A 5,224-nucleotide genomic window follows, 5' to 3' on the forward strand; every position below is an offset into this window, starting at 1 on the left:
TAGCTGGGGGTAGGCGCGGGGAGAGAGCAGCGATTCTCCCTTGGCTGTGTGGTTTGGTTGTGGTTGTGGTTGTGTTCTTTATTCTGCCCCACTCTGTCTCCACCCTCACCCGCAACCCCTCTGGTTTCCTCAGTCATAAAAGCAAACCTTAGAGTCTTGACCCTGCAGGAATTTGAGGGGAGAAAGAAGGGGAAGCTCAAGTATTAAAAACTTACTAGACCACTTCTTTGCTTCTTTGAAGTGCAAAGACCAGTCACTTGTAGAAAAAGAGGTCAAAGTGTTTTCCTTACAGTTAAAATGACACTGGCTGGTACTGATTTGTTGGTGCACTGTATCTGCAGGCAGCCCCCCTTTTTGAAATTTTCATCCTGATAAGCTTTTGTGTTGGTATCAAAAACCTAGATTTTTCCATTTTCATCCTGATAAATCCTGCCCATTGTTCATGGAAACGGTATACAAGAGCCTTTAGTTCTGAATAATTGAGTATGTTTATAATTGTATATAAATGAATGGAAAAAGGAGAAAAATACTATTCTATTTAATATAGCAGAGAATAAATACGAGAACATATTTGAAATATTTAATACAAAAGGAACTGGATTTATTTCATGTATTCTGAAATAATTTCACAAAGGTTTGCTAATCTTAAAACATTTTATTTGGATTTACTTTTAGTTTTCTTATCTGCTACAATTTAGCTGATGCTAAATGTTCTGGATGCTCAGTGGAGCAAAGCTAACATAAGTAGAATCTTTTCCTCAAGTGTTTCTTCAGTTAAGGTGAAGAAGTTAAATTTAATTAGTCTAGTGCAAATGCAAAGTAGATGCACCTCCCACACCTCCAAAAGACTTCAGGCTGGGACAGAGGAGGAATAGACTGCAAAACAAACCAAAGGAAAAACAAAACAGAAAAACCCTAGAGAACTGATTCCGTGTTAAAGTGGAGGCTTCTTTGTAGCCAAGAATTCCAGTTTTGAGGTTTACATTCTTAATTCTGTCATTTCAACATTTAATGATATCAATGTTGGTTTTCCTCTACCAAACATTTATTAGAATGTATTAATTATATAAAATATGGTTTTCATTGTGACATCTTATATGTGCATTAATGTATTTTAATGATATGCATCCCATGTAATCCTCTCTTATAATTTCTGCCTTCTTACATTGGCTGACTTCTTTCCAAATAACCCCCATTCTGCTGTCATGCCTTTTCTTTTTTCTATTCCATTGATTTACCTGCCTGTCACTGTACCAAATAGCATGGCAGGTTTTTTGCTTGTTTGTTTGTTTGTTTTTTGTTTTTGTTTTTTTGTTTTTATCACAATTGCGCTGCAGTACAGCTTGATGACAGGGATGGTGATTCCACCAGAGGTTTACTGTTGAGAATAGTTTTGGCTATTCTGGGTTTTTTGTTATTCCAGATGAATTTGCAAATTGCTCTTTCTAAGTCTGTGAAGAATTGAGTTGGAATTTTGATGGGGATTACATTGAATTTGTAGATTGCTTTTGGCAAGATGGCCATTTTTACAATATTAATCCTGCCAATCTATGAGCATGGGAGATCTTTCTATCTTCTGAGATCTTTGATTTCTTTCTTCAGAGACTTGAAGTTCTTATCATACAGATCTTTCACTTGCTTAGTTAGAGTCACACCAAGGTATTTATATTATTTGTGACTATTGTGAAGGGTTTTGTTTCCCTAATTTCTTTCTCAGCCTGTTTTATTCTTTGTGTAGAGGAAGGCCACTGATTTTCTTGAGTTAATTTTATATCCAGCTACTTTGCTGAAGTTGTTTATCAGGTTTAGGAGCTCTCTGGTGGAATTTCGGGGGACATTTAAGTATATTATCATATCATCAGCAAATAGTGATAATTTGACTTCTTCCTTTCCAATTTGTATCCCTTTGAACTCCTTTTGTTGTCTAATTGCTCTGGCTAGGACAAGTACAATATTGAATAGGTAGAGAGAGAATGGGCAGCCTTGCCTAGTCCCTGATTTTAGTGGGATTGCTTCAAGTTTCTTTCCATTTAATTTGATGCTAAGTATTAAATTGGTTCAGCTCATCTTTTTTAATCCCATGGTTTCTTTACTTAGATACGTTGACTTTTTGTTTGTGAAAGATCAGCTGACTATATTTGTTCCTTATATAATGTTCTATATTTAACAATGCCATACCCTCTTGATTAGTGATGGCCCACAGTTAGTTTCTGATGTTAGTAGTTGGTGTCTATTTTCGTGGATTTTATTTTTATCTTTTGGCTTCATTAGGGATTTATCAGTTTTACTGAATGTTTGGTGAACTTTAACTAGTTTCACTTTTCCAAAGTTGCTTGTTTTTAATTTCATTGTCTAGGTTTATTTTTTATTCTTTCTTTAGTTTTCTGAAAGCAGAAGCTTAGGTTACTGATTTTGGTTTCTCTTATCTTTTGGTTGATTTGATTTCATGTATGATTATGAATTGTATAAATTTCCTTCAAAGCATTGCTTTCACTGAATCCTGAACAACTAATGCTACATCTTTATTTAAGTTGACATATGTCTTAAATTTCGTAGACTTGACTCATGTTATTTCAATGGTGTGTGCATGTGTGTGTGTTTATATGTGTGCATTGGTATGTGTTTGTGTGTATGTAGATCAGAAGTCAGCCTTGGCTTCTTCAAGAATCATCTATCATGTTTGAAGCTGGGGCTCACCAATCCAGCTAGACTGGCTGGCCATTAAGCCCCACTATCTCTGCCTTCCTAGTACTAGGATTCCAAATGTGCACCACTTCACTGGATTCTACTTGAGTGCTGGAAACCAACCTCAGGACTTCACACATGTGTAGCAAGCCCTTTACTGACTGAACTGTCTTCCCATTCCCTAATGATATTTTGCTTAATCTTTTTATATTAAAGTACTTTCCAGTTATTCTAGGCTATTGATACTTAAATTGTTAATCTCATTTGTATATTTTAACATTTTTTTAGTGTTTAAAAATTTTCATACAATGAATTTTGATTATATTTTATCTGATTCTAAATACTTTGGGTTTATTTCAGTTTCTATTATTGATTTTTATATTAATTTATCTATGGCCTGAGAACATGCTTTGTATGATTTCTATTCTTTTTCAGTGTTAGAGCATATTTTATAACAAAAGCTGCCATCTTAGTCATTTTGTATATGAAAAAGTATGTATACAACTAACCTTGGATAATTGGAAATTATAAGTAGTAATTCCGGCTGGGCCTTACCCTTGTAATCACAGCACTCAGGAGGCAGAAGCCAACAAGCCAAGACTGCTTTGAGTTTAAGGCCAACCTGAGATACACATTGAGTTGCAGGCAAGCCTGTGATACAGAGTGGGGCCTTATTGTTTATGCAATTGATGGTGTCCTTTGGTTTACCTGTACTTTTTACTGATTTTCTGTATGCTGAAATGTGCCAATTATTGATGGAAGGGTGCTGAAGTATCTAACTGTACAGTTATATATTTTTTGTTTCTCTCTGTGATTCCACTAGCTTTTGCTTCTTGAATTTTGATACCAGTGTTGGGCACATACATATCACATACATATCAAGCATTAGAACATCTTCTGTGGGAACTGATCTATCATTATGTAATTCAGATCTTTATATCCCTTGTTCCCTTGTTTGCAATACCTATTCACACTTTCTTTTGGATTGTAGTAGACATTTTAAGGTTATTTCTATAAATTTGTACGTAGTATTATGTTATTTTATTGTTAGATTTGGGAAATTTTTAAAAGATGAACTAATTTCAGCCTCTGATATGGATGAATTTGTTTAATTTTATTTATTTTATGCATATGAATCTTTTACCTGTATGAATGCCTGTGTACCATATGTGTGACTGGTTCCTGAGGAGGTCGGAAGAGGGTGTTGGATCCCCTGGAACTGGAGTTTCAAATGGTGAGCCATGTAGGTGCTTGGAAGCTTTGATTCCAACCTTCTTGAACATGAGCCAGTGCTCTTAACTGCTGAGACATCTCTAGGCCCCCAATTTTTTATTAGATATTTTCTTTATTTACATTTCAAATGATATCCCCTTTCCCAGTTTCCCCTCCGGAAAAAAAATACCCTGTTCCTTACCCCCTCCCCCTGCTCACCAACCCACCCTCTCCCACTTACTTGCCCTGGCATTCCCCTACACTGGGACATAGAACCTTCACAGGACCAAGGAGGCTCCCAATTTAAAAAAAAAACAAAAAACAAACAAACAAACAAACAAAAAAAAAAACATCAGATCAATTCTTCCACTGATCCCATCTGTATATATTCACCCACCCAGATGAACATACACAGCTAAACAACTTTGACAGCACAGTGACTGAAAATAAAGCTGTTATTTCCCAGTTTTCTCCAATATAATAAGCCTATAACATTCTATGCCTCAAGGATTCTCCTTGAAAATCAGTATGTCCTAAAGGGAGGTAAACTCTCTTGCAGGGAAACTCATTAGACTCCATAAACAACTCAAAGGTTTCAGGAAGTCCTTAAAACTGACCAGATTTATTATGCCTCTCCCTTCCCAGGCATATTTGAGCAGTAAGTACTGCTGAGAAATACTCTCCGACCAGAACTGCTTTAAAGAGATATTCTCTAGTCTGTTGCTGGCCTTACTGCAAGTTTTGTAGCTTTTGTGGGTTGTCACCCATGCTGGGCTTGTCTTTGAGTGATGTAACTTTTTGAGTCATTCTGTTCCCATTAGTAACTCTAATAAAACTAATTGGTTCACCCAGCTAAAATTCAGTGATAGCCTTTACTTTAGTTTTTCGCTGCTTCTCTGAGGTCAGTAGACATTTGTTCTTATCTCCCCAAGAATAATGTCACACAACAAAAGTATCTGGAAATTGGTAGCATAGCATCTTGGTGGAAAGGGCATAGTGGAACAGAAATGCTTACCCAACTGGTGTCCAGGAAGTTGAAGCAGATAGGTTAAGTGTCTGGTGGCCAGCATTTCAAATGCATACACCTCCAGTGAACTATACCCTTCAACCAGGGCCTGCCTCCTAGTAGTATATTTAGCTTTCAATTCATCAATGCGTTAATCCATTGCTAGAGTTAGTACCCTCCTCATGATTCAATCATCATTTAGTATAGTCACCAATTGAGGACCACACTTATTGTTTGTTTGCTTGTTTTTTTATTAAATATTTTCTTTATTTACATGTAAATTCCTCCATTCCCAGTTTCCCCTCCAAAAAACAAAGAAAC

Source organism: Mastomys coucha, chromosome X (genome assembly GCF_008632895.1).
Source record: "Mastomys coucha isolate ucsf_1 chromosome X, UCSF_Mcou_1, whole genome shotgun sequence".
Classification (NCBI taxonomy): Eukaryota; Metazoa; Chordata; class Mammalia; order Rodentia; family Muridae; genus Mastomys; species Mastomys coucha.